The sequence below is a fragment of the Humulus lupulus genome, chromosome 4 (assembly GCF_963169125.1).
Source record: "Humulus lupulus chromosome 4, drHumLupu1.1, whole genome shotgun sequence".
Lineage (NCBI taxonomy): Eukaryota > Viridiplantae > Streptophyta > Magnoliopsida > Rosales > Cannabaceae > Humulus > Humulus lupulus.
The window spans coordinates 11,278,259-11,291,096 of record NC_084796.1 but is presented as its reverse complement, the minus strand read 5'-3'; the positions used below and the strand labels follow the sequence as shown (position 1 = coordinate 11,291,096).

The 12,838-nt window shown below is 38.4% G+C and overlaps 1 long non-coding RNA gene across 1 annotated transcript; it reads right to left on the bottom strand.

Annotated features, from left to right (window-relative positions):
• Positions 1–4,301: 4,301 nt before the first annotated feature.
• Positions 4,302–5,344, bottom strand: LOC133828818 (uncharacterized). The gene is made up of 4 exons (XR_009891328.1): positions 5,189–5,344; positions 5,066–5,096; positions 4,932–4,979; positions 4,302–4,574 (listed from the first exon to the last, which is right to left on the bottom strand). It is a non-coding gene; the product is annotated as an uncharacterized LOC133828818 (long non-coding RNA).
• Positions 5,345–12,838: the final 7,494 nt, after the last annotated feature.

Genomic DNA, 12,838 nt, shown 5'->3' with positions numbered 1-12,838 from the left:
ACATAGCGAGTCGACCCTTGGAGACCCTTGTTTGGTTGCAATGGTCTACGTATGTGGGACACGAAGAACATAGCAAGGCTGCTTTGGAGGCGTGATAGGGAAAGGCAAGGTTGCACCCTCGCATAGCGAGGCGGCTTTGGTGGAGTGACCGGGCGAGGCAAGGTTGCACCCTCGTATAGCGAGGGAGCCTCGCAAAGTGATGCTGCTTTGATGGAATGACGGGGCGAGGCCAGGTTGCACCCTCACTTAGCGAGGCTGTTTTGGTGGAGTGACGGGGCGAGGAAAGGTTGCACCCTCTCATAGCAAGGGTGCCTCACATAGCAAGGTTGCTTTGGTGGAGTGACAGGGCGAGGCTGCCTTGCGTGATCATACAAGGGCGAAGCATGACACCTTTCGTGGACACGGCGGGTGCGCGTATAGGAAGCCATCCGAGGACCCTCGCATAGCGAGGGTGGCGTGCGCATGGGTTGCTTGCCAATGACCCTCACATATCGAGGGAGATTTTCCTAGCCTAATGCCTCCGATGCCAAGTAAGGCCCATGCCTCTTTGTCCCACTAGCATGTGTCTCATAATCTTTAAGGTGCCTTGTAATGTAGAGGTTCACTTAAATGGAATTCACAAGGGAGGGATTCCTGTATTCATACTTGCCCCCGAGTCTATAAGTACACTTTTAAGTGTGTTTGTAGACTTTTTATTTTTCTCTAGTTTGATATGGATGGCCAGTTTTGGTGGACTCAACCTTGGAGCACTATCCAATGTTTCTTGAAGAAATACAAAGTGAGTTTTGAAGTTGTGTTTCTTTATAGTGTCCAAAGAAACACAAAAACAATCTAACTTTTAGGGGGATCCATGAATGTCCCTTAGATTGTATAAGGGCCAATCATTCTCAATCACGGATCCCAAGGTTGCCCATACTCTTGATCTCCACCATTCATATGGACTTGAATCCAATGGCTAGGGGGCCTTGAATTTCCTTATAAATACCCTAAGGCTTGAAGTCATTTCTCCACACCAAAACTTGCCTAGCCTAGTGGTATTCCCTCTAGACCACTTTCAAGAGCTCAAAGGTTCCATCCACCACAGAAGCATTCCTGAGGTAATTTTCTTTCCATTTCATTTATTCACCCTCCTTCTTCCCCCCCTTTTTTATTATTATTTTTCCTGATTCTTTTGTTTTTTTATATCGGGCTAGCATTGCGGTGACGCTAGGAATTCTCTTGCTCCTACGGTCTTGCCCTCGCTTATCGCTCAACCGACCTTACGCCTCCACAAGTTTATCCTTGTACGCCTTCGGCTTCATACGTATACCTTCAAGTATGCCTCCTTCCTCCAACGATACACATGCTTTTTTTTTTATATCTATTACGCAGAGGTAGAATTACTGGTTGTACGACACTCATTCTTCAGAGTTTGTCATTCTCTTTTCGTATGGCCTTTCAAGTAATATGCATAGGCCCTTTTCTTATACCCCCCATACTCATGTTGTAGGTATAGAGTTACCCTTACGCATATACACCCTCGAGTCTTAGTTGGTCCATGGCGTCTAGGCGATGTCCCGAAGGTCCATCTAATGTTGAATTCATTGAGTTGTCATCCTCCGACTCGGAGGCCGATGTTCGCAGACCCTCTAACCGCGGGGGTGTGTGAATGCTCTACCTCCGGAGACTGTCTTACCTCAGACAAAAAGTGTTATATTATTTTATAATATAATGTTTTAGATTAAATAAATATGACATAGAGTGTCACATATTGTAACATATAATAGAGAGTTACATTATTTGGATATATGTGAAATATCCAAACATGTAACATATTTGGTGTTACAAATTCATCACAAATTTATAACTCCTAAATATCACCCATTATTGTGTAGATTTGTTGTTACACAATATTGAGATGAATTTCTTAAAGCCATATGAGAAATGGCTGATAGAGATGTGATTTTAACTCCCATATTGTGTATGGAAGTTACAAAATCAAGTGGGAATAAATTGGAAACGTTTTGGAAAAAACTGAAAAATTTGTTGTTGAACTTGACTGAGGGTCGCGGCGCCTGGAGCACGCGCTGCGGCCCTAGTGGCTGACAACTTCTTTGAATTTTGGTTTTATCCAATTTTGAACGTTTCCAACAGCCAAGTAACTCCCAAATCTCTATTTTAATTCCATAAAACATCCAATTAAACATTGGTAACAACCATGGGAGTTGGTGGAATTTGAAATTCAAAGGGTGTCTCAAAACTCTATAAATAGGATCTAATGCTCACTTGTAAGACACAACATTTCTATCCATTAGAGAACTTGGCTAGAAACACCTTGAGGCTTGATAATTCCATAAAGAATTTCCTATAATCTGTGAGAGATCCCTTAGTGCTTGAGTTAGGGGGAAATAAGCTTTTGGACAAAGGTTTCAAACCTTGTTCAAGTTGGTGATCCCCAACACTCTTCACTTTGGTAGTGTGAGTGAGAGTTGTTTCTATTTAGTTTGTTTGTTCTTTCTTTCTACTCTATTTCTCTTCATCTTCATATTCTTCTCTTTTGTTTATTTGTATTTCTTGTTTTGAGTTGTAATCTTCTTTTCTTTATTTCAAACACTTTTACTTTACTTGTAATATTTTTCTTTGAGTTGTATTTTCATTATTCTATTATTCTTCCCTTCTTCTTGTTCTTTAGTTTATTTGTATTTTCAGTTATAGAGTTGTAACTCTTTTTAATCAATCATTATTTATTTGTAATATATTGCATAGAGTTGTAATTTATCATTATTTCCATTGAGGCAAAATACATATTTTCCCAACAATCAAAAGCTTATCCTTTTTTGTTTCAATGGAAGGGGAGGCCATCAAAATCATGAACCAAGACCTAGTGAGATTGGATAGGTTTGATGGATCCAATTTTACTGTAACGACCCACTACTCTAGACTTTTTGGACCATTAACGAAACTATACATAAAACTTACATTTTTGCGAAAATACCATAATTTATTGAGTAACTTGAAAATAAGAGTTATTTACAAAGAAACAGAATACTAAGAAGGATTTTGGGATCCCATTGTCTTTAAAACAAAATAAGATTTAAAATAAAAGACATTACATAATAATGCGGAAAATACGTGTAAAACCATAAAAAAAACATAAAAGGAGACTACATCCTCGAATCGATAACGCTCGCCCCCTTGACTCCATTCATCATCGATACACATCCTCCCAAGCATCACGAATCTTACCGCCTCTAAGCTTATTTTCCTGCACATAAACAGAAAGGAGTGAGCCTAATGCCCAGCAAGGAAAAACCTAACACATAGTCATATACACAATTTCATAAGAAAACATAAAGACTTAACATAATACATATAACATACACTTATTATTATGGCCATTATTACTTGGGGTCCCATAGACTAAACAAGCATATGCCCATGGGGTTAATGGGGTCCTACTAGCTAAGTAGGTCATATGCCCATAACCCATTTGGGGTCTTGTTAGTCATATGGGTCATATGCCCAAGCCTACATACACATATACATATCATAACACTTTTAATAACATAAACATATAGATAACATAAGCACATAACATATTAATTCTAGCCTATTTTCCTTACCAAAGTTACCGGGATAAAATGGACTGAGTTAGGACTTTTGGAACACTCCTAAAACCACAATGAACAAGGGTGAGTCTAAAGAAAGGAGATGAAATGAAAGAGAATAGGAAGACTAAACCATTAAACGAAAATATGCTTACCACCACTTAAGTGCTTAAGAACTTGGATTCCCTAACCAAAAATAAGAATAAGGTTAGGGGACTGAGTAGAAGGTTTTGAGAAAAGAAATAACATAGAATACAGAAAGGACTAGAGTTTTGGGTTTACCTCAAAGATTGCAAGATCAATCTAACATCCACCGAAATACTATAGCACTCACTTACTTCCCAAGTGTTTGATAAGCTTATGATGTTTAAGCTTATAGTTTTTCCCCAAACCAAGTGTTTACACTCTCTCACTCACTTAACACTAGCAGCCTCTGAACTTAGAGAAAATGGTGAATAATGGCTGGGTACTAGGTCCTATTTATAGAGTTTGGGAATGAAAATATCTTGATTTTACTTGAATAAAAATAATGGCTTTTTAGGTGAAAATCATTTGAATAATCGTTCAGCAGAGGCTGAAGACTCGTTCAGAAGATGCTGGACTGTTGAAGGAGTCTTCAGCCTCTGCTGAACGATTATTCAAATGATACCAACTGTAATGACCCACTAATCTAGACTATTTGGTCCATTAACAAATCTATACATAAAACTTACATTTTTGCGGAAATACCATACTTTATTAGAAACTTGTAGAAACAAAGGTTACTTTCATAAAATAAATAGGATATGGGTACCCATTGTCTTTAAAACAAAAATAACTTAAAGTAAAAAGAGTTACATAGAAAATGTGGAAAATACATTTAAAACCATAAAAACATAAACAAGACTACATCCTCGAATCGAATAACGCTCGGCTCCTTGACTCCATCCACCATCGATACACATCCTCTAAGCGTCACGAATCTTACCGCCTCTAAAGCTTATTTTCCTGCACATAAACAGAAAGGAATGAGCCTAATGCCCAGCAAGGAAAATCTAACACATAGTCATAAACATAAATTTCGTAATAAACATAAAGACATATCATAACACATAATACACTTATTATAATGGCCATTATTACTTGGGGTCCCATAGACTAAACAAGCTTATGCCCATGAGATTAGTGGGGTCCTACCAGCTAAATAGGCTTATGCCCACAATCTTTTTGGGGTCTTGTTAGTCAAATAGGGCATAAGCCCAAGCCTACAAACATACACAATCATAACATATTCATAACATATCATAACATAACACATAAGATAACATAAACATAAACATATTGATTCTAGCCTATTTTCCTTACCAAAGTTACCGGGATATGTGGACTGAGTTGGGACTTTTTGGAACACTCCTAATAACCATTAGAAGGAGTGAGTCTAAAGAAGAAAAGAGATGAAAAGGAAAATGGGAAGACTAAACCATTGAAAGTACACTTACCAAAACTTATGTGCTCAAGAGCTTAGATTTCCTAACCAAAATGAAGATTAAGGTTAGAGATTGAGTAGAAGACTATGAGAAAGAGAATAACATAATACAGAAATGAACTAGAGCTTTGGTTACCTCAAAGACTTGAAAGACCAATCTAACCACAACCGAGATACTAACGAACCTCACTTCCCAAAGTGTTTGATAAGCTTATGATGATCAAGCTTATAATCCCCAACCCAAGTGTTTACACTCTCACAATAACCTAGCAACTTGCAGCCTCTGAACTTAGCTTGATGAATGAAAAAAGCTTGGTGCTAGGTCCTATTTATAGAGTTCTAGGAATAAAAATCTTCTTTTTGGCTTTGAATAAAAAAATAAATTTAATTGACAATATTTGAATATCCTTCAGCCAAAGGCTTAGGAATTTTTCAAAATTTTCAGAGAGATTTAAGGATTCAAAGCTTGATTTTAAAATAATAAAAACAAATAGAATCCTAACTTCTAACTCCCTAAATCTCGTAACTCTAAACTCCCCTTCAGTAAAATCAACATATCTGGAGTTGTAGAACTCCGATTTGGAATCTCTTTATACCGTTAGAAAGCTCATTAAATTATCTACAACGTTTAAGAAATACTATTTTTCTAAATTCCTAATATAACTGGGTCAAAAACAGGTCGGAAGTTACAGTACCCTACAGTTACGAAAAATCTATTTAATTATCTAAATATCAACCTAATCCACAAATAAATAAAATTGTGATAAATGTCATGCTCCTATCAGATTTTGGTGAAGACTAAGTCTTATATTTCTCTTATTAAAATAATAATTTCTTAATAATCATACATATGATAAGTGTTACTATCTTATTGGGTCTATCTAAACCTTATAATATAATAAATATAATCCTTAATATCAGTCATATTAATCAATCTTAGGTTAAACTTAATATTCTTAAACTATAGGTTACACTTAGAAAATCTATAAGTACTACTATGAGTGTCCAAATAATTCCCGGTCTGAACCAAAAATCCACAGTTACAAAGATAATGCTATAAATACTATCATACTACTATCTATCTTAGCTAAGTAAAGTTCTTGGACTCTACAATTCTCCCCTACTAAAAAGAATTTCGTCCTCGAAATTTACTTATCAAATAACTCCGGATACCGGCCTTGCATGCCCTCCTCCAACTCCCACGTTGCCTCGCGTTCAGAACTATTGCTCTATAGGTCTTTGACTATAGGAAGGCTCTTAAACCGTAACTACTTCATCCCTCTATCTAGGATGCTAACCGGTCGTTCCTCGTAACTTAAGTCTTTCTGGAGCACTATCGTATCGTACTTGAGGACGTGAGATGGTTCTGACACATATTTGCGTAACATCGAGATGTGGAAGACGTTTGTGACTATCGGCTAGTGCTGGCGGTAGGGCTAGTCTATACGCAACTGTTCCCACTTTGTCCAATATCTAAAAGGACCTATGAATCGGGGACTAAGCTTGCCTTTCTTTCCGAACCGCTTGACACTTTTCATAGGAGATATCTTCATGAAGACTTCATCTCCAACTTGGAATTCCACATCGCGTCGCTTGGTATCCGCATATCTTTTCTGACGGCTTTGAGCAGCCAGCATACGATGTCTAATAAGCGTTACTGCTTCTTGTGCTTGTTTAACAGCTTCAGGCCCTAGAAGCTGCCTTTCTCCTACCTCATCCCAGTGCAACGGTGATTAGCACCTTCTTCCATATAACAACTCATAAGGTGCCATTCCGATCGTCGACTGGTAGCTTTTGTTGTACGAGAACTCGATCAGCGGCAAGTACTTGTTCCATGATCCTCCGAAATCAAGTATACACGCTCGCAGCATATCCTCTAAGATCTGAATCGTACGCTCGGACTGCCCATCTGTCTGAGGATGGAAAGCTGTACTAAGGCTTAACTTAGTACCCATATCTTGCTGTAAGCTTCTCCAAAATCTTGCCGTAAACATCGATCCTCTATCCAATACTATCATCTTGGGGACCCCATGCAATCGTACAATCTCTTGGATCTAGATGTCTGCATATTGGTCTGCCGTGTATGAAGTCTTAACAGGCAGGAAATGAGCCGACTTGGTTAGTCTATCTATCAACATCCAAGCGGGATCACGCTGCTTATTCGTCTTTGGCGGACCCGTCACGAAGTCCATGGCTATATCATACCACTTCCATTCGGGTATGCTAAGCGGTTGCATTAAACCTGCAGGCCGCTGATGCTCCGCTTTCACTTGTTGGCATACCAGACACTTAGATACATACTCCGCTATGTCCTTCTTTATCCCTGGCCACCAATAGATTGCCTTGATGAGTCATCTTGGTAGACCCTGGATGAACTGAGTATGGGGTGTTGTGCGCTTCTTCTAGGATCATCTTCTTAATACTTTGATCATTTGGCACTCATACCCGATCCTTATATCTCAATAAACCTTGACTAGATATTGAGAAATCTGTAGCCTTGCCTTCTCTGACTGTATCCATGTGTGCTGCTAGCGTGTCATCATGTCTCTGACCAATCCGTATGTCCTCTAATAGATTCGATTGGATAGACAAGTTAGCCAGCTTGCCTATAACTACTTCTATTCCGGCACTGATCAGCTCCTGCTGTAGCGGCTTTTCTATTCCAGATAACGCTGCTAAATTTCCATAGCTTTTCCTACTAAGCGCATCGGCAACTACGTTTGCCTTTCCTGGGTGGTCTAGGATTTCGCAGTCGTAATCCTTTACTAACTCTAACCACCTGCGCTGCCTCATGTTGAACTCCTTCTGAGTAAAGAAGTACTTTAAACTTTTTGTGGTCCGTATAAATCTCACACCGTTCTTCGTAAAGATAATGGTGCTAGATTTTTAACACAATGACCACTGCTGCCAACTCCATACCGTGAGTTGGATAGTGCTGTTTGTACTCCTTTAACTGCCGTGAGGCATAGGCTATCACCTTGTCATTTTGCATCAACACGCATTCCAATCCTAGCTTTGATGCATCACAGTAGACAATGAACTTATCGTCGGGTGTCGGTACACTAAGTACTGGTGTTGAGCAAAGCTTATCCTTAAGAAACTGGAAGCTTTCCTCACACTTATCATTCCAGTTAAACTTTTGTTGCTGAGTGGAGTGGCTATCTTAGAAAAGCCCTCTACAAACTTCCTATAATAACCTGCTAGCCCTAAGAAGCTTCTTACCTCTGACGCGTTCTTTGGTCTAGGCCAATCCTTCACGGCCTCTACCTATGATGGATCTACTGCAACTCCGTCTTTTGATATGATATGCCCGAGGAACGCCACTTGCGAAAGCCAAAATTCGTATTTCTTGAACTTGGCGTAGAGTTGATGCTCCTTCAATCGCGTCAAATCATCCTCAAATGTTCCTCGTGCTCTACTTCATCCTTGGAGTATACTAAGATATCGTCGATGAATACAACGATGAATTTATCTAAGTAATCCTTGAAGACCCTATTCATTTAGTCCATAAACGCGGCTGGTGCGTTAGTAAGACCACAAGATATAACCAAGAACTCGTAATGTCCATAACGAGTCCTAAAGGCTGTCTTAGGAATATTTTCTCCCTTTACCTTGAGCTGATGATACCCGGACCGTAGATTGATCTTAGAAAATATAGTTGCGCCTCAGAGTTGATTAAACAAATTGTCAATCCGAGGTGGCGGGTATTTGTTTTTAATCGTTACTTTGTTCAGCTCACGATAGTCTATGCACATCCGCATACTTCCGTCCTTCTTCTTCACGAATAGTACCGGAGCTCCCCTGGTGAATGGCTTGGCCTAAGTCTAGGAGTTCTTGTAGCTGCGTCTTTAACTCCTTGAGTTTCGTAGGTGCCATCCGGTATGGTGCCTTAGAGATAGGCTCGGTGCCCGGTACTAATTCTATCGTGAAGTCTATTTCTCGAGTTGGCGGCAATCCTGGCAAGTCATCGGGAAAATACTTCTGGAAATTCTTGTATAACGCGGACATCTCCAACCTTAAGTGGCGTCTTCCTTTCCACGTTCGTGATGCTGGCTAAAAACGCTTGACATCCTTTCTCTATCCCTTGTTGAGCTTTGAGAGATGGCACTAACGGGGTGCGTAGTCCTGAAGCTTGTCCCATGAAGCATCGTCTCTGGCCATCAGGAGTCTCGAACATCACCTTCTTGCGTTTGCAGTCGATCGTTGCGCCATGCTGTAACGACCCACTAATCTAGACTACTTGGACCATTAACGAATCTATACATAAATCTTACATTTTTGCAGAAATACCATAATTTTATTGAAAACTTATGGAAACAAAGGTTACTTTCATAAAATAAGTAGGATATGGGTACCCATTGTCTTTAAAACAAAAATAACTTAAAAACTAAAAAGGGTTACATAGAAAATGCGGAAAATACTTCTAAAACCATAAAAACATAAACAAGACTACATCCTCGAATCGAATAACGCTCGGCCCCTTGACTCCATTCACCATCGATACACATCCTCTAAGCGTCACGAATCTTTCCGCCTCTAAAGCTTATTTCCTGCACATAAACAGAAAGGAATGAGCCTAATGCCCAGCAAGGAAAAATCTAACACATAGTCATAAACATAAACATAATTTCATAATAACGTAAAGACATATCATAACACATAATTCACTTATTATAATGGCCATTATACTTGGGGTCCCATAGACTAAACAAGCTTATGCCCATGAGATTAGTGGGGTCCTACCAGCTAAATAGGCTTATGCCCACAATCTTTTTGGGGTCTTGTTAGTCAAATAGGGCATATGCCCAAGCCTACAACATACACATGCACAACATATTCATAACATACCCATATCATATCATAACACATAAGATAACATAAACATAAACATATAGATTCTAGCCTATTTTCCTTACCAAAGTTACCGGGATTATGGACTGAGTTGGGACTTTTGGAACACTCCTAAAACCATAAGAAAGAGTGAGTCTAAAGAAAGGAGATGAAATGAAAGAGATGGAAAGACTAAACCATAAAAACATACTTACCAACTTATATGCTTAAGAGCTTGGATTCCCTAACCAAAATAAGAATAAGGCTAGGGGACTGAGTAGAAGGTTTTGAGAAAGGAAATAACATAAAATACAGAAAGGAACTAGAGTTTTGGGTTTACCTCAAAGATTGCAAGATCAATCTAACCTTCACCGAAATACTATAGAACTCACTTCCCAAAGTGTTTGATAAGCTTATGATGTTTAAGCTTATAGTTTTTCCCCAAACCAAGTGTTTACACTCTCACACTCACTTAACACTAGCAGCTTCTGAACTTAGAGCAAATGGTGAATAATGGCTGGGTACTAGGTCCTATTTATAGAGTTTGGGAATGAAAATATCTTGATTTTACTTGAATAAAAATAATGGCTTTTTAGGTGAAAATCATTTGAATAATCGTTCAGCAGAGGCTGAAGACTCGTTCACAAGATGCTGGACTGTTGAAGGAGTTTGAATGGCTGAAAGGAAATGAATTCAAAAGAGTTTGAATCCATGCTGAAGGAGGCGATATATCGCCCCCTGTAGGCGATATATCGCCTGGGCCAGTATGCCCGAGGCGACCGTGCATCGTTTCGTGTTTTCCGTATCTACGTGCTGCGACATATCGCCCCCTATAGCTGCGATATATCGGCATACGCTGAATATTTAAACACGATCGACTGCAAACGCATTAGGCTCATTCCTTTCTGTTTATGTGCAGGAAATAAGCTTTAGAGGCGGAAAGATTCGTGACGCTTAGAGGATGTGTATCGATGGTGAATGGAGTCAAGGGGCCGAGCGTTATTCGATTCGAGGACGTAGTCTTGTTTATGTTTTTATGGTTTTAAATGTATTTTCCGCATTTTCTATGTAACTCTTTTTAGTTTTTAAGTTATTTTTGTTTTAAAGACAATGGGTACCCATATCCTACTTATTTTATGAAAGTAACATTTGTTTCTACAAGTTTATAATAAATTATGGTATTTTCGCAAAAATGTAAGTTTTATGTATAGTTTCGTTAATGGTCCAAAAAGTCTAGAGTAGTGGGTCGTTACATTTACTAGGTGGCAAGACAAGGTGAGGTTTCTTTTAACCACTCTCAAAATTGCCTACATCCTTGAGTCTTCCTTGGCACCTTTAGCCAAGCCATCTGACAAAGACACTTTCGAGGAGGTGGAGAAGAGAAGGAAGAGGGAGGAGGACAATCTCCTTTGTAGGGGTCATATCCTCAATGCCCTATCCGATAGGCTCTATGACCTCTACACCGAGACCAAATCGGCCAAGGAGATATGGGATGCACTTGAGAAAAATTTTAAGGTGGAACTAGTCATTTAGGCTCATAACATTGGGCTTAGGTACAAGTAGATAAATAGTCATTTAGGCTCGAAATTACCATAAGCATATAAACCTTGAAACCAACCAACTTTCTCTTCACCACACCAAAAATCACCCTTTTATACAATTAGAGAGATAGATTACATACTTTCATCATTTTCTTCTTTTCTTTTTGTATCATTTTTTCTATACTTATCACTTTTTTTTTTTTCAAATCACACTCCCCCAAACTTAATATTTTCTATATGTATATAATCAAGGAGTGTGACAAAGTGAATTTTTTTTTTCTTTTCATAATCTCAAAAACTTCTCTCTCTCTTCTTTTTGTACACTCATACTACATTCAAATCATACCAATATCTCACTATTTTCCATTCCACTTTCCCACAAATTATATGCTTATGATAACAAAGGAAAAAGAAAAATAATGAAGTTAGGAAATTTAGACTCAATAGTATAATCAAGAACAAAAACCAAAGCTTTAGGCTCAAAAAGGGTAACTAAGGATAAATTTTTATGGGTTAGCTGGAAAGGCTCAAACGTTTTCCAAAGAAAATTGCCTAAATCATCTCTACTCAATACTTCATTTAGCATTTCGTCTCAACAAATTAACCAAGCAAGTTCTAGCTTATTTCAACATCCACCATACATACCAATTCCCACAATACTTATAAACTTATATAATGTAGAGCATAAATTAAATAAAACACATATAATACACAAATGACAATACGCAGATCAATTAACAGCAGGTTAAGCACACAGTCTACATATCAAAAGCATCAGTCTAACAACATCAAAGAATTAGCATAATTCATCATTGAAGCCCACCTGTCTTAGTCAATAATAGTTTTGTACAATCATCCAACATTAAAATTAAAAATAAAAAAATAAAAAAAAATCAAAAGAAAAGTAAATAGTCCCCCAAACTTAAAATCAACAGTGCCCTCACTGTTTCATAAAATCCAAAGGACTTGAACTAAAAGAAAAATAAAATAAATAAATAAAATAAAATAAAATAACTAGAAAAAACTTGACAACCGAACAGTTACTCTTCATCGTCAGAATCTGGAGGCGGCTGATATGGCTGGCGCAATTCTGGAGGACATTGGGGAAAATCATGAAAGCCTGTATAGCCTGGGCTTGAGCTGAGATCTTGTTTTGTTGCAACTGCTTTGTCAATGAAGCAACATGAGCAGTTAAAGCAGTTATAGCATCTAATTCATGTACCCCAGCTACTTTTCTTTGTGAAGTATCTCGTTCGGCAGGCCACTGATAATTGTTCATAGCCATCTCCTCTAACAATTCATATGCCTCATCAGCCCCTTTACTCATGAAAGCACCACCTGCTGCTGCATCTGTTATAGTGCGAGTAGTACCGCAAAGCCCATTATAAAAATTGTGGACTAACATCCACTTCTCT